At 35.0% G+C, this 24,488-nt stretch overlaps 1 long non-coding RNA gene across 3 annotated transcripts in view; it reads left to right on the top strand.

The window, feature by feature from the left end:
- LOC128928233 (uncharacterized) overlaps positions 1-24,488 on the top strand; it is a 143,447-nt gene that overhangs the window by 16,295 nt on the left and 102,664 nt on the right. For 2 of the 3 annotated variants that reach the window (XR_013520580.1, XR_008473061.2), the window contains exon 4: positions 8,923-9,011. This is a non-coding gene — a long non-coding RNA (uncharacterized LOC128928233). Of the gene's footprint in view, positions 1-8,922; positions 9,012-12,929; positions 16,749-24,488 lie in introns of those variants that run through there. The other variant, XR_013520581.1, reaches the window with a different exon arrangement.

A 24,488-nucleotide genomic window follows, 5' to 3' on the forward strand; every position in this document is an offset into this window, starting at 1 on the left:
CTATGTCCGTCTTGCATGATTGTTAGTTTCCTGAGGCCTCCCCACCATGTTTCAGGTACAGCCTGCAGAACTGTGAGTCAACTAAACCTCTTTTCTTCCTAAATTACCTAGTCTCAGGTAGTTCTTTACAGCAATGTGAGAATGGATTAATACAAAGGGAAACCTAAAACATAAATGTGTTTGGCATTTCCATTCAACTATTTCTATATGGAAACTTTCTGACACAACTGAAATTATTCTAATGTGGACTTAATAGTGGAGCTTGCGTATAATATTAAGTGGGAACGTACTTATGTATATATATGTATATATAATTATGTCTTTCAAATATAGTTATTTCTCTCTCACCACATTTTCATATCATTCATAATTATATATTCATTTGGCTCACATTATAAATGTATCTCTATTTACTGTGTGCACACACTGGCAGAATAGCACAGTTGAGGTTCAAGAAAGCACTATTTTGGGAAAGTCTGCATGAGATAAGCAGTTGGTCTCAGAAAACCCAAAATGAGGAAAAAATAGATAATACTCCAGTCAAAAATAGGTTGAACTGAATAAGAATGAGAGAAAATGCATTTTTGCCTAACTAAAATCTTTGCTGTTTAAACTTGAATAAATCAATCTATATGAAGAGTCACTTTAAAAATTATGTTGCTGGGCTAAAATTAGGAAAATAAACACCTATTATTATTAACTTGTGGGCACAACTCTCTTCCTTGACAGTGCTGACCCTACATCAGCCTTTTTATTCTTAAGCAGAAACCTTAATGCTTTTCGTTGGTACACATTTTGGCCATCTGCCTTGTCTTTCAAGTCATCTCATGCTCTACGACTGGGCTAATCAAAATGTCCAAATACCAACAGCATCGAGACCATCAGGAGCTAGTTAGAAGTGTAGAATCTGAGGCCCTATTTCAGAGCTAAGGACCCAGAAACTGCCTTTTCTTAAGCTCTAGGGAATTTGCAGGCATCTTAGCATTTGAGAAACACTGTTTTGAGAGAATACATGTTCTCTTTCTATTTTCTGCATTCATAACTTCCTTCTTGGCTTGATAAAAGGGACTAATATTTTAACTCAGCCATACCTAAGGTTTTGAGGAGACATATAATGTCAGCTGCAGGAGAATCCCTTCAGGAAACCCAGTCCAGTGGTATTTTCTGATTTTCTCCTTGTGCTTCACCCCTAAGGTTCCTCCAGAGCACGTCACTTCCTGTGAGTTATAGGCACATACGTAGCATGGCATCGGATTCTTATTTCCTTCAGTTCTCTTCTTGCTTTCTATTTGTTGCATAAAAAAGGTTGAAAGTGGTCACAGTACAGTCTGCTTTCTTTTAACGTTATCAAAACACTCGCACCTTTTGCCTTTATTGATATGGTAATTTGCTTATATCACCATTAAATTCATCTGGAGGTCATCACCTTTATGTGTGAAGCCAAGTGTCATAGCTTTGAGAAAGGCTGAGTAGGGACACTGCTAGCATAGACCCATAGAAAAGGAAACCTCATTAGAAAAAAATATTTTTATCTTTTTCTTTAAGACTCATCCCTAAGCCTTTAGAGTGGGCAGTCTCTATTCCATTGTGTTATAACAGAAGCATCCATTAGTGTATTTCAAATCTCAGACAGAAGATGTCCACCTTTCACTGGAGTCACAGGATAGGGCTCTCCTTATTGCCATAAAATCTATAGATTGTAATCTATCAGTACTAACAAATAGAAAGTGGTGATGGTTATCACAAGAAGCACAATATCCCCTAAGAATCTTAACTCACTTTGGAAAATGGACTATTAGAAGAGCTTATTTCAAAGAAAAAAAAGCTATCCTAGCACTGCTATAATGTAATTCCTGTTATCTATCACCTTTCCCCATCAGCTTTTTTAGGTGAGGGATGATCCCTCTTGTGTGGCCCACCACTTATTGAGTGTATGACCCACAGCAAATTATCTTCTAAATGTTCTAAGCTTTCTCTTATCTGGACAACACAGTCTTAATAGGCTTCCTCTCAATTTTTGGTCTACACGTATTTTAGAAATTACTGGATATATATAAAATTAAAGATATCCAATGCAAATGTAAATTAAATATTGTAATTAAATTTCAATTTTACTTGATAAGTCCTTGCTCTAAATCAGATTGTTTTCTCTACTTTTAAATTCTCTCCTTGTGACATTGGTAATACACATTTTGGCACATCAGATAATTTTACTCACTGTGAAAATACTTTCTGCTTTTTGTTGAAATTTAGTCTGAAAAGGTGCTGATTATTTAATTACATGCTTTACATTTTTGGTAAACTTAAAAACCAAATTGCTTTTAATTCAATCAATCCTAAGCCATTCTTCCATGTTAGATTGTCTTTTTGGGGGGAAAAATGCAATGATTATAACCAACAAGCTTCCTGTCTTTTCATATCCTTGACATATGATAAATTTTTATAAGTCCTTCTGTCTTAATGATATGCTATGCAATTAGCAGCTTTCCTTAGAGGATTATTCACATACGTGGATATAGTTCATGTACAAAGTTATCTCATCAGTAGAGAAAGATTGTGAAATACTTTTTATCCTCAGTAGTGACTTCGTATCTCTAAGGCAACAGAGGAGAGAGTGCTTTGGTTCTAGTTATACAGAATCATCTTAGTGTGTTTTTCCTTTTAAGGTATTAGCCTTTTAAGAACAGCGGAAATATATTTATGAAAATAGTTACAAGCTTCTCTGATAGATTATAAGTGCTTTGTGTACAATGGCAATGCCTTTTCTTTGGTTATTTATTAATAATTTGAATATCACATATAAAAAATCTAACAAAGTAAATATTTGATTCAATAATTGATGAATAATCAAGTCCTTATGGTGCAACCCGAAGAAATAACTACAGAAGAGAAAAACTGAATTATCTCCAAAGAGACCATATCAACATTAACATAACTTCAAATGTGAGTCTGCTTCACAATGCCCTGAAATAATTGATTAATTTTCAGAAGCTGATGATACTGCCTTTCTGTTTGCTTATATATTAATATTTTTAAAGCAGCAGCAAGCAAATCCATTGGTTAGCAACTGTTTTTATCTAAATTAGTTTTCTAGGTATCATAAAACAGCAGACAATATTCAAATTTGAGGTAATTTCCTTGTTGCAATCTTTAATTAGAGGTGATCTCAAAATATTTGGATATTGGATTTCTTTTAGGATAGTGTGAATACTCTAAATTAGCTGGGTTTATGGCCAGTATCAAAAGTATAAATAAGCTTGCTACTTTACAAAACAAAATTGCTACACTTTTCTCTGTAATAGATATATTTGTAATTGGCAATTGAAGAAAGTTTAGATTCTCTATTTTATTAGCAAGAAACACACACACACACAAATGTATGCATATGTTTTAAATATGTATACATATATATTTTTATTCATATATGTATTTATAGTCATTCATGTATTCATTAATCCACTCAGGTTATCCACTCACTGGTTATAGCACATGCTAAAAAAGAAGCCTTTCCACCTTCACATTTGAATTACTTGAAAAATTTAAAGTTTAAAGAATATTGATGCTTGGATCCCCAGTCCAGAAATACTAATTTAATTGGTCTAGGAGTTATCATGGACATCGGATTTTTAAAACCTCCCGAATGATTCTTATATGCAGACAGAATTGAAAACCATATTTTCATAAGATGATTTCTTTAAAAAAAGTTCCACATAACAGCTAGGAACAGTAACTGTATTAAATACTTTTAGTGGTATCACCAGATAGATAGACATTGAACTTATGGGTATCCTAAATTAAAATGTCATTTAAGTGCACGCTTTATCCCCTAGAAGGAGATGTAATTGTAGTCCTCATGGAACCTGAGATTTAGTTGAAATGCAAAACATGAAAGAGAGGTTGTCAAAAAAATATTCGTGTGGTCACTTATTTTATGAATCAAATACTCTGTCAGTTTTCTTGATACTGCTTGCTCTTTGTCATACACTTAAGTATATGTTGGTAGGATGTAAAGGTTTACTAGACCAACCCATTCTCTACAAGCTACCTTTCTAAAGAAAGAGTTGACTTCTTGCAGAGCAGTTTGAACATCAAAACTGACTCTAAGGACACTGATTAAGTGCTCAAGGCCATCAAGCTATGGAGGATGCTGAGGTGACAGGTCAGGACAAAGTCCCTGGTAGCACAGAACCTACAGCTATAGGTGCAAGTCTTTGAACCCAGCCCTAGATCACAGCCGGTGCAGGAATAGTTTGCCCCAGGCCTGAGTGGCAAAGGTCTTGAGGCCAAGGTTCTAACCAGTTATAGAGGCAAAATCATGCAACTTAGATTGCAGCCCCTGATCATGCCAGAAGAGAAGCTGACTAATCCCCAAACATGTAGGCTAAAAACATAACACTCCAGGGATCGAGCTCTCTATTTTGGTATCTAACTTCTAGCTAGATTTTGGTAACTGAACATAGGCTAGGAATACAACATTAAATATGCCATGTGTTAGCCTGTCAAAGTTTATAGTTTAGTAAGTGTGTGTGTGTGTGTGTGTGTGTGTGTGTGTTAATTAAAAAAAAAAAATTCTCCAGCAAAACCAACTCTTGTTTGGTTGTTTGCTTTAGATTTTTCCAGGGAGTCAGAAAACCCAGAATTAAGATATACATTTACATTATATCTCACAGGCCATTAATAAAAGATTTTAGGTATTCCATTTCCTCCTCTGTTAGTTAAATGTTAGCAAGATAATTAATAAAGTTTGTCTCTTCTTTAACATGAGTGATTTTACCGACCATTTATTTCCTAGATGTGATGTTGTCAGCCTGGGCTGCCTGACACAGAGTTCATTTGACTGATTGGCCTGACTAGGGGAGCAGATCTTTCTTTGACCACAGTTCCTCTAAACCTTTTTTGTTAATCTCCAAGTTCAGTGATGAATCAGGGGGGCATTCAGAACAAGAATGCATGATAGAAATATGAGAGACACAGGTTTTTTCACTAGCCCTGAATGCCACTTTTCTATCCTTGAAGAGGTGACAAGCCAAATTGAAAGTGGAACTCCTACCCAAAGGCCTGGCTCCTTACAGGAATTACAATAAAATGACACTAGAGCAAATTGGGCATCTTTGTGAACACTTTTATTTTCTTCTTACTGCTTAGATATCACAAAATAAACAGCTGGAACATGTGTATTTTATCTTTAACAACTGGGAGTATTTAATAGTCTATACATTTTGCACACAAAGAAAATTAAGAACCTATGACAAACTGGTGATTTTATATTGTAGACTAAGCTTAGCCTTCTTCTCTGGATATTCATTCACTATGCTCAGTGTATATGCTTAAGAATTACTATCAAGAGGTAATGCTTTATTTTGTTTAAGATTATGGCCTTTATGAACAATAAAACTACATTTGCATCTTTGATCTTGCATTAATTAGCTGTGTTATTTTTAAGCAGATGACTCTATCTCATAAGCTAAGCTTTCATTTTCCATTTGTAAAATCTAGATAACATTTTTTAGTAGAATCCTTTGGATAATAATTAAATTATTGCATTTGATAAACCAGGTGTTTTTTGCAAAGTCCTGGCATTTAGCAAATTATCAATAATTAAAATTATATCATGATGTTTTATTAATTATCATATATATGCTACTATATATACTAGGTAGGAGGAAGGAAATGTAAATTAATAAGAAAAGGAGGTACTTTCTAAGATGGAGCCTTGGTTTTTTTCATTTTTCTGCTGATCTGCAGCTGCGATCTCATAAGATGAATAAGAGTAAAGGATGTGAGGGTGGGAGATGCCATTGCTGCAGAAGGAATTCTCTTTAATATTGCTCAGGAAGATCCTTTGTCATTTGTTTGAAAGTCACAAACTAAAGCCTAGTTTTCAAGAGGAAAAGGTAATTGTAAAATACGACACAAATTTAGTGGAAAAAATGTATCGTATGTAGTGGAAGAGCTCGTTAACAATTACTAGATGTTTTTCTCCTCATCCAAACCATCAGCCTTGGTAAAGAAGCCAAAAGTTTCAGAAAGGAAAGTTTCAACATGCAGTAGCTTTAAAAAATGCAAATTAAAGCCACTTAACTCTTCCTAAGGGAGCAGGATGAAGAAAAGGAGCACTGGCAGAGGAGTGCGTCGGGTCAAGTATCAGTTGTTACCAGGTGTGACATGTGCTTGAATGCAGGTCACAAGTGCTAGAGAAGAGGGGAGAAGGGTAGCTGGGCCAGACAAGATTGTCAGCACTGGGGAACCTTAATGGATCCCTTAGGAGCATACCCATCATTTCATCATTCAAGGCTCAGTAATTGCCCTGACTTCCTAAAAGGATCACTAACATCCGTCAGATTGTAGTGTGGATGTGGCTTTAATCTACACATTTTAACCTTTTGTCCCTATTCGGTTTTGGGGACCACAGGACACAAGGTCAGAATGTCGTATTCCTTCTACTGCCTAACACGCTCCACTCTCCAAACTCATTTTCCTTGTGAATTAAATTTCCAGATATAATTTCACCTCACACATTTTGTCTGGGCAGGATTTCAGGAGGTCAAAAAGAATGGTTGGTGAACCTGAAAAACAAACATGGAATACAAAGCTGGGCATATCACAGTCTTTCGTTCTCCACAACATGCTCCATTTACTTGTAAAACTGGGGCTGTCATTACACAATCTGAGGACAACAAAAATTAAAACTGCCCAAAAGAGAAATTTTGGAGAAATGCCAGATACAGGTGATGGGGATGGAGGCAGCAAACCACATTGCCATGTATGTACCTATGCAACAATCCTGCATGTTCATCGCATGTACCCCACAACCTAAAATGCAATATATATATATTTATCAATCAGCACTGTTCACAATAGCAAAGACTTGGAACCAACCCAAATGCCCATCAATGATAGACTGGACAGGGAAAATGTGGCACATATACACCACAGAATACTATGCAGCCATGAAAATGATGAGTTCGTGTCCTATATAGGGATATGGATGAACCAGGAAACCACCATTCTCAGCAAACTGACACAAGAACAGAAAATCAAACACCACATGTTCTCACTCATAGGCCGGAGTTGAACAATGAGAACACATGAACACAGGGAGGGAAGCATCACACGCTGGGGTCTGTTGGGGGGAAATAGGGGAGGGACAGCGGGGGGTGGGGAGTTGGGGAAAGATAGCATGGGGAGAAATGCCAGATATAGGTGATGGGGAAGAAGGCAGCATGACAATCCTGCATGACCTTCACATGTACCTGGAAACCTAAAATACAATAAAAAAAAAAGACTTCTAATTTTTTTTAACTGTTATGAGATTGAGACTACTTTGAGTGGGCCCATTCTGATCTCCTTAAGGCTACTTCTGCCTGTGCTTATTTTCCTGTGCCTTTAGTTATTTCTAGTCTCACTTTTTGCCCACTAGTTATTATAGCATCGATTCAACAAATATTTATCAAGTGATTATTATGGACCAGGCATATAAATTGTCTTGTTCATTTATTGTAGTTGGTACTACATTATTATTTTCTTTTTTAGAACTAGAAGGGAAATAGAAGACCACAGATTCTCACTTTTCAACTTATTTTCACATTAGTTAGTATAAGTACTTCTTATAGGAAAATGTAGGCAAAAATCAAGAAAATCTTGAAAATAAAATAACATTATTCTTTTATTCATTCTGTTATTCCCTCAAAAATGCTACTCTGAACTTAATTGTACCCTAAATACTTACAATGTACAATTGTAGGAACACAAAAGTTATGGGAACACTCATATTAAATCTTAGTAAGCAAGAGAGTCCTAATGTGAAATAAGGCCCAGAATCTGCAAATGGCTTGTCAAAGTTCTGTTGCTTACACTTAATTTTATTTTCATGGCATTTCTGACTGAAGTGGTTTAGTAAATCATTTAAGCCCTTAAAGTTCATTGGGCATTTCATTTGGCTACATTTTGGAAATCTATTTATTTCATAGCTATCACTTCTGGACTTCTCACTGAAATCTTTCCTTGGCTATTTTGTACTGTTGTTGTTTTTGTTTTTCACTAAGAAGTCTGAAATCATCAAAAATGCTTAGTTTTTATCACTGAAATCAAACCTACTCAGAAAGGATTTAGCAGTGCATGCTGGTTATGTAGATAAAGGACAATAGTAAATTAGCATTTGACTAAGAAATGGTCTATATGTCATTGGGGTATTATGTCTGTGTAATACAAGTAAATCTACCTTGAAGCTAATTTGAATCCTCCCTCACCCCTGCCATCACTCCAGAGACAATCAGAATTGGCTCTTAGCAAAATAAAACTGCTTTGGAGGCTAAGAATAACTAGAGAATGGGATGACTGCTGAAGACTAATGATTTATATACACAGTAAAATTACCTACCTGGAGCTATTAAGGTAGAAATGGAAAATGGAACATAGCTGTTATCATTACTTTATTATTGTACATTTATACTTTTCAACCTGAGCATGAGTGCATAAAACCAAATCAGCCGAACAAAATGCACGCTCTTTCTACCACTAAGGGTGAAGAAAATGAGCTCTTTTTTACCCAGATAACTGCTTATGTATCTTACTGAAGCTCTAAACATAGAACAGTTTATATCTCAACCTCTTTAACAGGGAGGGTATATATTGTAAGTCATGTCATCAGCATTTTTAGCGTCTTCCATAATCTAGTCCATTTGAAATTCTGTAGATGGATTATATAATTGGTTGCTTGGGTTTTCTCAAAAGTCTTTAAGCCTTATTAAAGGCCATCTATGTATATGTTAATGAAACTAGACTGTGAATTGATAGTTGACAATGTAAGCAAGTGGCCTCAGATGCCATGAATGTGCAGAAAGAATAAAAATCTTTGGAATTAAATGTATACAACAGATGTGACTAGAATCAAGACTCATTTTTTTTCATTCTCTTTTGTAGCAAGGTTGGAGATTATAAAGTTCGCCTTTCGAGTGCATTTAAGATGGTTAGAACAGCTCTTGCATCTTCAAGAGTCACAAGAGAGGAAGGTACATGTCACAATTCCTCATAAATATCATGTCAATTAATAGATAGATTCTGAAAGATATATAACTGCTCAGATAGAAAAAAAGAAAAGACAAAAAGGAGGGCCATCATTGAATGGAAGTAGCAGAAAGTTAGCAATAGGATACCTGGGAGTCTTAGATTGACTCCAGACTTCCTTTGTAACCTAACGACTCTGCCACAGGCCATCCAAGTGTAACTTCAAAACGATAAATACGTGTTCTTTTATTAATTTTCTATAATTATTTGGCAAAAATATATTGCCTATGGATGAAAAACCTGCATATCTGTTATTGTGGGATTTTAAACTTTTTTCTCTACTCTTACACATTTCTGATAGAAATAGGGTTTTATAAAAGGAAAAGCTAGTCAATTACATTATTGCTTCCAGTTCAGTATCAAGAGAAATCCATGGCTGATGATATTTAGACAGTAACTTTTATCTTCTAATGAGTGAAGTGAATGTCAAATATTGTATATTTGAAGGAAAGTTGCTTTATCTCTTTTAATAAGTTGGTATCTTCTATGAATAAACAGTTACTTTATTTTGTCCTATTTTGTTTTACCTTTTTATTTTTCTTTTTGCTTGGAGTAAATGGAATATACACTTTGTTCTGAGAAGAAAATGTATTTACTTAGACTTACATTTTAAATTTGTCAAGCAGTCCCCCAATTTTATCAAAGAACCACTGGGGAATGTTAAAATAACATAACATTTCTAAATTCAGAAGACTCTTGAAAGAAAATGTAGGCTTTGGAAATTATTGCTATGAAATATATATAAACATAGATATTAATATTTTCTATATTTTTATGGTAAAGATTTATATGAGCATGCACACATAGATGATTTCAATTTCCAAATTTTTATGTTTAAAATTGGACATAAGTTAATCTTTGATGATCTGCTCTGTAACTTTACATTTACAACTCCAATATACAAAATAATCATAAGTACATACATCTGTTTTCCAAGAAGATAAATAGAATTTTACACGAAGTTTTCAGATGGCAGCTGAATTGACCTATAACAACATGGCCTTTGGAATCAGATTCTACTCTTCTTTTTTAAATCAAGTTATGTATAGGACTTTATCAGATCCCACTCTTTTTATACCCACTAGGACCTACCACTCTGGCATTCTTTTGGTTTTTTGAGCATTTGCATTTATTTATCTCCTTGGAACCCCCTTCCCCCAGATTTTCACATGATTTACTCCTTCACTGTTCATATGAATGTCCTCACCTTGGATTCTCCTTTCCTTATTATAACATGGAATATTATCCTACTTCTCCTCAATCACTCTGTAACATAATCCTATTTTATTTTATTCATAGAGATTATCACAATCCGAAAAATCGCTTAGTTATCTCTATAGGTACCAATAAACTGTTGCAAAATGGCTGTTTGTTGGCTATTCTGTGACTTTTTAGGTCACCTTAGAAATAAGAATAATGAGTAAAACAGGATTCTGCCCTTATTCGTCCAGCCATCTTTTTCTTGTTTTGTCCCTTCTGCTTCACTGGCTTTTGAAATTTGTGGGAATAGCAACTTTGACTTGTCTTACGCAGACAAGTCATATATCCTCACAGGACATGGGAACTTTCCAAAATTGAATAAATGGGTAAAACTTAGTATAGATTAATTGTTCAAATATTGATATGCTCATCTTTTAAATGTTTGTAGTAGTAGAACTACTTCATAAAGTTGTTACAAAACTTCATTAATTAATAAGTAAATTTTATTGAATATTTATTATATTAAAAACATAGTGCTGAGGCCATAGAACTGAACAGGACACCAACTTTGCCCTCAAAAGTTGTGTAGTGTAGCAAAACAATACAAATAACGTACCCAGGATAGTCAGACATTGAATCGGTAACAGTATATGCTCCTTTCTTTTTCTTTCTTCAAATGTGACTCCATTAACCCATGCTATTTGTGGGGCTATAAAGAATAACATAATTAACAAGTTGGTTGATGGCTATCATTTATTCAGATTCACTCAAGTTTGGTATTTAGTATAGGCATAAGTAGTCTTCCTGCATGATGAAGACTTAAACTACAGTAGCCCAGAAGAAATGTGACAGGTCTCACCAAATCTGGGAGTACAGTGAATGCTAGCTAGGTTTTCATATATGTGATTCCACTCCTGAGGCTATTGGATTCTTTTTTCGTCATAAATTTCTTAATAAAATGTATAATATAGACCTGGTTAAGAAATAATGTAAGCTGGGAAAAGAGCAGTATGGATGAAGGCAAAAGAAAGAATTGCTTTGAGATATATTTAGAGATAAGAGAAAAGAAACTTAGTGACTACTGCAGTATGATGAGATAAAGGAGAGGGATGAGTCAAAAGCAAAACTTTTATTTCAGATTTTGGTACAAAAGTGGTTAGTAACATCATTCACTCTAAGGTGGAAATAAAGAGAAGTTCACAGTGGGAGAAATGATGAGCTCACTCACTTTGAGAAAGCTGTGTGGAGTAAAATGGAAAGGGAGTAAATAATATCTTGGTTTATACAAGCAGTTAAGGAATGTCTAGTATAAGAGTAATCCCTGCCCGAAAGAAGGAAGAACAGGAAAGAAAGAAAGAGAGAGAGAGAGAGAGAGAGAGAGGGAGAGAGAGTGGGGGAGAGAGGGAGGGAGGGAGAGAGAAGGATAGTGTTGAGAGAATTGGAAGGCAAAGAAGAGAATGATGCTTGAAAGTTAAGCAAGGAGAAAATTTCAAGTCAGGTGAGTGTTCCCAGTATAACGAAGCACTGATAAGTTGTTAAAAGTGGGGTAGACACTGAAACTCCTTATAATAAAGTACCCTGTAAATTTATAAGTATTTAATCCAATAGCCACTTGCCTGCACTGACTACCCAACTTGCATTTACTGTCACTGAGGATTTTAAAAAGTGGGTAAAGGTTTTTGAGCAAACCCAACTGACTAATTGCATTATATTTCCACATATCTGAATGTGGAAATGGCTTGTTTCTTTTATGCCTTTCATCATAAGGCATTTGACATAAGGAAGGCCATCAGTGACTTCTTCAAGAAATTTTTTAAAAGAAATCTTAAATTGGGATAAATTTTTTGCTTTTCCTCTTGCAATTATTAGTGTGAGGGCAGATGCAAAAATAAGAAAAAATACATTTATTATTCTCTAAACCACGTTATTTCAATTGCACTTCAGTGCTTTCAATCTAATATCAAAATCAAGTACTTTCTTGAAAAGTGACTTCTGAGATTCCATATGTTGATTTATTTTATTTATATACATTCATGAGGGAGAAGGTTAAAAAGATACTTTTGTGCTTGCTCATTTGAGCTCAATTTGTAAACAATGATATCACCAACTTTGCACAATTGTTGCAAATATTACTATCATATCTGTACAAAGTACCTAGCACAGTGCCTGGCCCCTTATACATATCAAATATTTGTAAATTATTATAGTTTTTTCTAAATGGTGCACAGTCCACTTTTCCACCCTCACTCTTTTGAAGTCTGTTATAATATACTAATACTGGCTTATTATATCATGGTGTGCATTACAATATGTTATTACTATACCTAGTAGTTGCCTTCAGGAAAATACTACAGTAGCGTGAATTCACACAGATATAAGCATTTCCTGACTTAGATCCATAAACAGCTCAGATCACTTAGTGCTTTTCTATGTTCCCAATTCTTTATTCTACAAATTTTAATGAAATCACATTGGAGAGTTTGGCTTCATGAAGACAAGACATTCTAAAGTAATTATTGCAATAAATTACAAATAAAAGATACCAAAAATAAAAAAGTTGAACAAAATGATTATGTGGTGATAAAAATGTTGTGGAAGATGAGCATATCTTGATAAATATGACATATAACAGAAGTAAAAAGGATTGTTCAATGACTCCACAGTTAAAAGTGACACATTTGGACACTTGGATGGCCTGAAGGAGCTAATATTACTTCCAAAGTGTTAATGTTTCTGGTTGTTATTATTTATTCAGCGGAGAAAACGGAAACAAGGAAAAAAGCTATTGGTACGACTGGTGAGTCAGAACTCTCTTTTTCTCCAGAATCTTTGAAGAGATTTTTAAATGAGCTCAACTGTATTTACTATTATAAGCTAGAGTGGAAGGATATTGCGATGAAATATAGCCCCTCTATAAAGCCATGCCCCAAGCACTTTTGCTCTCAACCAAATGTCTACAGCTACAGGCTTAAAGTAGCAGGCTTATCTATTACTTGACTACACATTTACAACATATTACCCTCATAAAGCTCAGGGAAATAAAATTCATCTCAGCTATCTAAGGTGCACACTTCCACACTATCATTAAGACCTGTGAGTTTGCATTTAATGAGTCTTCTGATATCTGAATTGGGCAGTACAAGGGTTTCTTATTAATGAAATTTAACCAGAGGCTTTCCTTTCTCAGTGGGAACATGGGACACAATTTTGCTTCTTAAGGTGTTCAGGTAAATATGCATATGTGTGTTCATATAGCTTGTGGTTTGGCAAGTTAGAGATTTTATTCCATTATCTTTACTTGTTTCTTTTTAAATTGTCATCATTACTAAATCTTAAGAAAAGTTTAGCTTTTGCAAATTCCTGCCAAAGTCTGGAGCTGAATGCTATCCAGGCTTAATATGTTAATTTTATTAACTGCCAACACTAAGGAATAAGGACTAAAGTGCTGGGATTTGACACATTAGATGTCTAGTAGCAGAGTTATTTATTTACTTATTTATTTATTTTGGCATCTGACAGACTTTCTATGTTTTGGTCATAAAGATGTCAATGCTATTATTATTCCAAATAGCTTGGAAAATAATTAATTTCTAAGTGACTTTTAAAATATATTTTTTTCGAGAGAAAAATAATCATTTCAAAATCAATGGGACTGTGAGTGAGAAATTACTGAATATTTCAGGGAGCATTTACATTTAACCAAATGGAGTGTTGGTAATTCATGCTGCAGCATCCTTGTGTGCTAAATTTGTATTCTACCTGTTATGAGTTGTGTTGTGCTCCTCCTCAAATTTATATGTTGCAGTCTTAACCCCCACTACCTCAGAATGTGATCTTCTTTGGAAATAGGTCATTGAAGATAATAATTAGTTATGATGAGGTCATTAGAATGGGCTCCTATGGAGTATGACAGGTATCCTTACAAAAAGGGAAAATTTGGGAACAGAGGACTATATATACAGGGAGAATGCCATAAAAAAATGGAGGGCAGAGACTCTGGTGATGATTCTACAAGCAAAGGAATGCAAAACATTGCCAGAAAAACAGCATAAGCTAGAAAACAGGCATGAAACAGATTTTTCCACTCTGCCCTCAGAAAGTATCAACTCTGTTGACTTTTTTATGTTGGCCTTTTAGCCCCCAAAACTTTGAGACAATACATTTCCATTGTTTAAACTACACTATTTGTGGCTTATAAACACCCCTATGGCACCCTTAGCAAACTAACACATTACTAAACCAGTACACATTATTGAGGCATAATGATTATTAAAATTGAGTGTTCTAATTAGCTTGTCATTAATTTTGTCTATTGAGTTATCCTGCTTTACCAGTTTTTAAATTTGGGAATACTACCACTGTTACTTCTCTCTTAGCAGCTATCCTTATGCAAGAAACAAGACTGCAATTGAGCCCAGATACTGGGCTTCAGTTTGTAAAGATTTGTAAAGATATTAGGACAAAGGATCTTTAAGCTGTCATAGAATTCTGGAGTTCTCGAATTTATAATGCTAGAAATGGCAACAGACAAAAAACCCTAAAACTCAAAGAAGTTCAGCTTGATGAATGACATGTGGCCAGAAAGTATCAGAAGATGAATTTAATTTAAATCTTATCATTCCAGTGGGTTTTTCAATTTGCCACTGTGCTCCTGACATGATGGTCTGATACACAAACATTGACCAATTATATTATCACTATACAATTGTCATAATATAATTGGTATAATAAAACGGGTATAAAGTAAAGCCTGGCCAAGTGGGTTCATTATATTGATTGCCAAGAAAGTGATTGTTAACATACTTTTTATGTTAAAAGATGGGTATTTCCAAATACATTGCAATTGTAGGCTCCATTATAAATGTTGCTGTGTAATAGACGCCCTTGAAGGAAAAGAGTTACTCAGGCAAAGCCAGCTGAAAATCAGCAAACTGTACTTAAGGATTACATCTAGGGCTGTAAATAGACTTTTAGAGTTCACATTTATTTCTGTGTTTTTATAGCAATCAATAAGAAGCCATCTATAGCATTTAGGTGTTCCCATGCTGATTGTTGCCACAGTTACGGAATCACTGCTAGGAAATTCACTGTGTTAACAAGTATATTGGCTAGCTAAACACATCACTTGAACAAAATAGAAAACAACAGTAGAGGGTCAATGTAAACTAAAATGATATATGTCCACTTATCTGAGGAATATATGTGAGCTTAAGGAAGTTGCCTAAATTTTCTCTAAACGATTGAAATTGTCCATGGTACTAATATTAAATATTATGTCATAAATATACATGAACAACAATTCCAAATTTGGTCATTGTCATATTGCAGAAACTAAAACTGAAATATTGCAAAGTTTACATTGAAATTTTGATTTTTCAGTTTTTGTGTATTTGAGTGTCTAGTGATGGTCCAATCATCTTTTCACATACCACTCTCAGTAAGTGAAACCCTATAACAATTACTTGGTCCATTCTCTACGTATCAAGAGACTTGTCATTATTGGGACAAATTATATTTCATATATAACCTCTCCAAATTAAATGTGAGAATTTTGGACAAATATGACTCAGAGATTACAATTTTCTTGGCACTAGAATTTTAGAAAGTATTCTCTAAGATGGGTAGAATCTAATACAAAGGAATTTATATTTCAAACCGATAGCTTGGAACCATGTATAAGCAGTCATATCTTGATTTTTTTTTTCCCCATTAGGGGCTATTGATTAAACCTAAGTGACAGAAAAGCTGTCATTGGATTGACATTTAGTTTGGAATGTATTTAAAGGGTGCTTCCAGGGATGAAAGTTACAGTACTATTAATCTGGGAAAAGCAAAGAATAATTGTGACACACTTTGAAAGTCTTATCACGGACAACAAATGATAGAGATAAATTAGATAATTGATTTTAAAAATTATCAAGAAAAATCAAAGTGACTAAGAAAAAGTAAAACCTATAATATCTAAATTTTATATAAATTAAATTAGATAAAAATCTAATAGTTTGGATGTTTGCATGTTTGTTTAAAAATTTATCTGAAAAACTCCTAAAACATTGTGGTAAAAACATTAATATATTTTGAGATTTTAAAAATGAATTGGAAGATTTAAAGGAGACCTTTGTTTTTATGTTTATTACCAGTGTATTACTTGTTTGGAGTATAAGGTTTTATTGCCTGTGGAGAATTACGAAGTGGGGCAATCTAACTGCCTTTTTAAAGGCATATAGCAATAAGGTAGATGTAACAAATTCATGTGTTTATTCAAATACATAGAGATTCATGGCAGCTGTAAAAAGTAAAATAATTAAACTATTAGAAAAAAACACTATGATTTAATTAACAATTTTCTTTTTTTTCTAGAAACATTCTCACCTTTTTTTCATTTTGTAAAATAGAGGTAATCTGTGTAATTTAAGTACAAAATGTACTTCAAAATTCTAAAATCAAGGAAAAATAGATTATTGAATATACATAAAGAACAAAGGAAGGTCATTAAAATATCTGTACAAATGATTATATGTTCTTTCATTAATTGCAGTATTTATGAACATATATTTATTTGAATTAGCTACTTAAAATTTGAATAAAAATCCATCACTACTTAATATGCTGTCATATTAAATTATTAAGTGGCTTCTTAGTGTGATTTATTTTGTAAAAATCTTAACCTCCTCACATTATTTTGGATACCTTTATACAAAGATTAAAAAAATTTTTTTTTCTATCTTTGTACAGAGATTAAGAAACACTCTACAAAAGAAAAGTAGCCATGGAAAAATGGAGAATTACAAATGTATTTTTGTGGAAATTATGTATTCCTTGGTAATTTTTAGGATGCTATATGAACTGAATATCAATGCATTTTTTTAAGATTGGTTATCAGGTACTTCATTCCAAATTCATTATGAGTTTTGAATGTCTTTCAAGACACTGCAGAAAGTGTTTCATTAGCAATATTAATGGATCTTAAGGCAATGTTTATTATTAATTTTATAAGATTTATATCTTGATTTATTTTACTGCCTCAGAAAAAAAAATAGAAAAAGAAGGAGAAGGTGCAATAACATTGTAAGGAACCTGGATCCAGTGGATTAAAAAATAAACAAGCCAGGCCAGAATCTGAAATATGTGAATGCTGGAAATGTCTGAATTGTCTCCTGAATCAGTGTTTTTAATCAAATCCTGCAGTGAAAAATTTTTTGTGTGTCATTTGCAAAATTATGTTATGAATTATTATCATTAAAACTATTTTACAACTTTTCAATCTGGTATGCAAACTTAAAGGTCACCACTCTATCCTACCAAATAAAAGGATGAACAAACTGAAAAAAAAAACTCTTCTTAGATCAGTCAGAGAATTGAGATCACAGGGCAAATTGCTGACCCTAAAACTCAGGAGACAAGCAGGTGGATACAGAGAATCACAATTTACCACAGCAAAAGCTTATGGGCAAAAACCATCACAGGATCCAGTATTGGGAGAGCAAAACGTAACCTGTAATTTATGAATTACTGGAGGCTCAGAGTGGATGAGTTTGAGTTTAAAATCAATGGGACCAGTCACTGGGGGCCTTCCTACACTTTTGTGAGTTTTACCTGTGGGGACTAGATCTAGTTTCATAGAGAGTATTTGAGAAAAAAATATTCCTTAATACTTCTGGAAGGAAGAGAAAAAGGAGCAATTTTAAAATACAACCACAGCATTCTGTTTTTCTTAATAAGGCTTGCCCTCAGGAGAACCTATTTTGTCAGAGACTGACCTTCTGTGGTTTTATCAGAGCTAATCACATGGAGAAAGAGAAATATTCAACTGTAGCCCCCTATAGCCAACCTCTCTCACATAAGGGAGGTATAGGGACTGGTGAAGTCCACAGCCCCCTGTCATAGGCTTATGAAAAGAAAGACTGAGACATAATTACAGCACTACAGAAGCTTCCCTCCACCCACACCTTACCATTACTTTACTAAAGTCCTATTAAATGAAGTTCCTTTTACCAAGTGCATCCTGATCAACTTTTAATAAGAAATTATAAGCCGGCCGGGCGTGGTGGCTCAAGCCTGTAATCCTAGCACTTTGGGAGGCTGACACGGGTGGATCACGAGGTCAAGATATCGAGACCATCCTGGTCAACATGGTGAAGCCCCATCTCTACCAAAAATACAAAAAAATTAGCTGGGCATGGTGGCGCATGAATGTAATCGCAGCTACTCAGGAGGCTGAGGCAGGAGAATTGTCTGAACCCAGGAGGCGGAGGTTGCGGTGAGCTGAAATCGTACCATTGCACTCCAGCCTGGGCAACAAGAGCGAAACTCTGTCTCAAAAAAAAAAAAAAGAAATTATAAGCCATACAACAGGCAAAAAACACAGTTTGAAGATACTGAACAAACATTAGAACCAAAGATGGCAAGGATGTTGGAACTATAAGATAGGGCATTTAAACAGCTAAAACTAATATGCTAAGTGCTTTTATGGAAAAAGTAGACAACATGCAATAAAAGATGGATAATGTAAGCAGAGAGGTGGAAATTCTGAGAGTGATTTAAAATAAAATGCTAGAGATCGAAAACACTGTGACCAAAATGAAGAATCATTTTGATGAGCTCATGAGTAGATAACACACAGTTGAGAAAGAAAATCTCTGAGCTTGAGAATATGGCAAACAGAAACTGCCAAAACTGAAAAAGCAAAGACAAACAACAAAAAATGGGCAGAATATACAAGAACTATGGGACAACTAAAAAGGTGTAAAGATGTACAATGGGAATACAAGGAAAAGCAGCAAGAGAGAAAGAAACAGCAGAAATGTTTAAAGTGATAATAACTATTTTCCATAAATTAATCCCTGACATTAAATATTGCCTTGTGATATGGTTTGGTTCTGCATCCCCACCCGAATTTCATCTCAAATCATAATCACCACATGTCAAGTGAGTGACCTGGTAGGATGTGATGGGATCATGGAGGGAGAGGTTTCCCCATGCTGTTCTTGCTGTAGTGAATGTGTTCTCATGAGAACTGATGGTTTTAAAGTGTGGCAGTCCCTCACTTTGTCTCTTTCTCTTGCTGCTGTGTAAGACATGCCTTGCTTCCTCTTCCACCATTATTGTAAGTTTCCTGAGGCCTCCCAAGCCATGAGGAACCGCGAGTCAATTAAACCTCTTTCCTTTATAAATTACCCAGTCTCAAGTTGTTCTTTACAGCAGTGTGAGAATGGACTACTACAGAAAATTGGTACTGGGATAGCCGGGCACTGTTATAAAGATAACCTGAAAATGTGGAAGCGACTTTGGAACTGAGTTACAGGTAGACATCAGAACAGTTTGGAGAGCTTGGGAGAAGACAGGAAGATGTGGGAAAGTTTCAAACTTCCTAGAGACTTGCTGAATAATTTTGACGAAAATGCCAATAGTAATATGGACAGTAAAGTCCAGGAAAAGTCTTAGATGGAGATAAGGAACGTTTTAGGAACTGGAGTAAAAGTCATTCTTGCTATGCTTCAGAAAAGAGACTGGCAGCATATTGCCATTGCCCTAGGGATCCATGGAACATTGAATTTGAGAGAGAATATTTAGGTTATTTGGCAGAAGAAATTTCTAAGGAGCAAAGCATTCAAGATGTGATCAGGCTTTTTCCAAAAGCATACAGTCTTATGCTTTCACAAAGAGATGATCTGAAATTGAAACTGATATTTAAAAGGGAAACAGTGCATAAAAGTTTGGAAAATTTGCAGCCTGACCACGTGATAGAATGATGCAGAAATCTGCATAAGTCACAAAGAGCTGAATGTTAATTGCCAAGACAACGGAGCAAATGTCTCCAGGGCATTTCAGAGATCTTCAAGGCAGCCTCTCTCATCAAAGGTGGGAGGCACAGAAAGAAAAAATGGTTTCATGGGCTGGGCCCAGGGCCCTTCTGCTCTGTGCAGCCTTGGGATACGGCACTCCGCATTTCAGGTGCTCCAGCTCCAGCTATGGCTAAAAGGGGCCAAGGTAGAGCTTAGGCTGTTGCTTCAGAGGGTGAAAGCCCCAGGCCTTGACAGCTTCCACATGATGTTGGGCCTTTGTGTGCACAGAGACAGGAGGTGAGCTTTCGGAGCCTCTGCCTAGATTTCAGAGCATGTATGGAAATGCATGGATGACCAGGTGTAAGGCTGCTACAGGGGCAGATCCCTCATGGAGTACCTCTACTGGAGTAATGCAGAGGGGAAATGTGGGATTGGAGCCTCCACACAGAGTCTCAACCGGGGCAATGCCTAGTGGATCTGCGAGAAAAGGGCCGCCATTCTCCAGACCCTGGAATGGGAGATCCACGGATGGCTTACACTGCACACTTGGAAAAGCCACAAGCACTGAACGCCAGCTCAGGAAAGCAGCCATAGGGACTGTACCCTGCAGAGCTGCCCAAGGCGTTGGGAGCCCAGCTCTTATATCAGCGTGACCTGGACAAAAGACATGGAATCAATGGAGATAATTTCAGAGTTTTAAGTTTTAATGAATGTCCTGCTGGGTTTCAGACTTGCATGGAGCCTGTGGCCCCTTTGTTTTGGTCAATTTCTCTCATTTAAAACAAGAACATTTACCTAATGCCTTTACCCACATTGTATCTTGGAAGTAGCTAACTTGCTTTTGATTTTACAGACTAATTAGGAGAAAGGGACTTGCCTTGTCTCGAATGAGACTTTGAAATTGGACTTTTGAGCTAATTCTGGAAGGAGTTAAGAATTAGGGGAACTGTTGCAAAGGCATGATTGGTTTTGAAATGTGAAAAGGACATGAGATTTGGGAGGGGTCAGAGGCAAAATGATATGTTTTGGCTCTGCATCCCCACAGCCAAATCTCATCTCAAATTGCAATCCCCACAAGTCAAGGGAAGTCTTTCCCTGGATCATGGGGGTGGTTTTTCCATGCTGTTCTTGTGGTAGTGAGTTCTCATGAAAGATAATGGTTTTAAAGTGTGGTACTTGGTCACTCCTGCTGCCATGTCAGATGTGCCTTGCTTCCCCTTTTACCATGATTGTAGGTTTTCTGGGATCTCCTCAGCCATGCAAAACTGTAAGTCAATTAAACTTCTTTTATTTATAAATTATCCAGTCTTAGGTTGTTCTTTATAGTAGTGTGTAAATGGACTAGTACACCTCGAAAATGAAATGTGTAGCCAAATGACAAGAGATTCTGCTGTACTAACCTCCTAGCTATTAAAGGTGGGTTGTCAATGATTTTCTTCTTGAGTAATTTTGCTAGAAGCTCAGCTTTTGACAATTAAGTCATTTACTTCACTCATTTCTCTATTTACAGTTTCATAAATCTAAGAAAAATTGCTGACACTGTCCACAGGGATAATAAAACAGTTCTTGAGTAATTATTATTGTTATTATTATCACTGTAACTAGCTTCTGGTTTTTATTTATTATGGCTATTTTATGAATTTTAGATAAGCCATTTTTTCTCTTTCTGAAATGTAGGCACTCTTACCTGGTGGAGAGAAAACTACACTGGGAATAAAGAAGCAGAAATTCATTCTCATTTTTTTCTTTTTTTGTGTGTGTGGCATTGCTTTGCTTTATAATTATGTTAGACATTTACTGTGAAAGTTCATCCTGTATCTAAAATTTCAATATAAATGTAGCACAAATTATAGAACGTCATGATATAAAATAAATATCAGACATATTAATTGATCTTTCAAATGCTATAAGATTCTCTAATTCTATTTAAAAGTGGCTGATTTAGAAATATAAACATTTGTTTTAAAGCCCAGACTGTTATTTGACTTGATTCTGAATCTTGTTCTTTTTTGTGCTTAAAAATGCAGTTTGATTTGGTTTTGGTTTTCAAAGGAGAACATTAAATTGAAGGTGACATTGTCTGGGGCACTTTCCTCTTGCCAAAGAGAGAGTATATGGACAAAGAGGGCAGGGAAGACTTACACAACAGCAGTAATTCCTATCTGGTTTAATATCCCCTGCATTCAAAGAGAAATGAGTTGTGCTTTTAGAGCATTAGAAGACGCATCCCCACAGGCATGGATAAAAATGCAAAAGATCTTTCCATTTTCACTTGTATTTGGAACTGTTTGGCATCAGAATGCTGAGACAAGTGAGAAAGATTAAGTTTGGAATGTGGTCCCTATCTGCCCTTGAATTTCACATTCACTACTCTTTTTTAAAAGCTCCCATAAGAGACCATTTCCATATTATTCCTCTTTATGCTAAACTTGAATAGTCAAATATGGCTATTTGAAGTGTGATCTTCAAACATAAGAACCCAACCTGGAATTCAAACACAATTGTATAATAATCTTTGGGCAGAATAGAATGCAGCAAACTTTCAATGAATTGAAACACCTGCTTTACAGATACCCCATGGAGGACAAGACACACACATGTGAGCAATTCAACAAATTTAACAAGACCCAATGAGCCTTGAAACTGTAATTTAATTCTTAATTTCTGTGAAGTAAATTTAGTAATGACTGATAAGGATCATCATCATCCACACTCAGGGAGTCATTAGCAGGAAAGTACGAACACCTGTCCTTTTATGTAAGGCACTCAGTTCACTTTACCTAAGATTTGGAGCTGCTGTCCCTTATATGGGAGCAACAAAAGAAGATTCTAGGGTTAAAGTTATCCTGAAAATAAAAGTCCATACTACGACGCATGATGATCATTAAAATCAAATTTCCTAGCTACAATGTGAAGATTAACAAATGCTTCATAACCTGTTGTATTGCCAGGGATGAACAGGCCTAGAATGATCTATATACCCTTGGGTGATAGTTGCTTGCATAATGATAGCTACAATGAAGAATAGATTTGCTTTGCACAGTTGAGTTCCAGCATAAAATTATGTTCTTGTATTGGGTTTGCTTTGCTACTATCACAGTATAGTCTCTGAACTTTCTTTCTCTAAAATTAATGTTTAACAGTAAGGTTTTGTTGTTTGGTTAGACAAAGATTCTGACCATATTCAGAGTTCTTTAAGACCATCACTGTACATTGAAGACTGATAAAACTATTCTAATACTGACATTTAATACGTATTAGTAAAGTGCAAGAGCAATATTATAATACTCATTTTCCTTGTCATTTACTTAACTTGATTCCTCATTTCCATGTAAATGCTTAATAAAAGTTTTAACCAATAAAAAATATTTGTGTCCTATTCTCTGCAATATTCTTTCATAAGTACACTCAAGTAAATTAAGTATCAAGAGCAATTTTGAAAAACAAATCGTGCTAAAAAGTCCAAGAGGCAGTGTAAATTATTTGAATCGATGAAAGACCGATATTGAGCCTTGCTTCTGCCACAACTCATTCTACTTGTTAGTGACTCCACTGGCAGAAGTAAGTTAAAATCCTTTCTGATTATTAATTTCTCTGTGACTCAGTTTCCTCATCTATAAAGATTGTGTTTATTCAAATCAATGTTTCATTGGATAGAACAACAAAATACACATCCAAAATTATTTAATAAATGGTCGGAATTGTGTGTTATCATTATTTCAATATTCAGTATTTTATTTATTAGAAAAATATAATATCTAGTATTTATTATGGTCCAAGAAGAAGTATGAATAGAAAAATGAGAAGGGATTGCTGTCAAAAGGGTTGTGCTTCAGATATTTTGAATGCTATCCAGGGAAAGCAAAAAAAAAAAAAATTCTTTGTTATTGTAGAATATACAATAGTAAGCATATTTGAAATTAGTAATGTCAATAATAGTGTTAATACTTATTGTTTTATGTAGGGTACAACCCAATGAACATTTATAAATAGTGAATAAATAAATAAGAAGTTACTTGACTACGATAGGATTATAGGGCTATGGAATTATAGAGGTAGAGCACCAAAGCCATGAAAGTCAGAAAAGAGGATAAGATGGTCAGAAAGTGGGAAGAGGAAAGCAATAACTATTTGTTATTGGGTGAATCTCATGATTCGGAAGAGATGATGAGCTGTAAATTCTCCTGGCCTTCATAGCATGGTTTTTATCTAAAGAGTTTCAAACTAATGCATAATAGGAATCACCTGGGATTCTAGCTAATGTGCAGATTTCCAGGGTGAATCATTCAAGACTGTTCAAGTAGTAAAGTCCTGGAATTAATGAATTGGGTCATGGGGGTTATATAGTTAAAGACCACGCTGAAAAGTACTGAATGAAACTTACTTGACCTACAAAAAATGAAAATCAATAAAACTGTTCTTATAACTTATTCAGTT

This window comes from Callithrix jacchus, chromosome 7 (assembly GCF_049354715.1).
Source record: "Callithrix jacchus isolate 240 chromosome 7, calJac240_pri, whole genome shotgun sequence".
NCBI classification, from domain to species: Eukaryota; Metazoa; Chordata; class Mammalia; order Primates; family Cebidae; genus Callithrix; species Callithrix jacchus.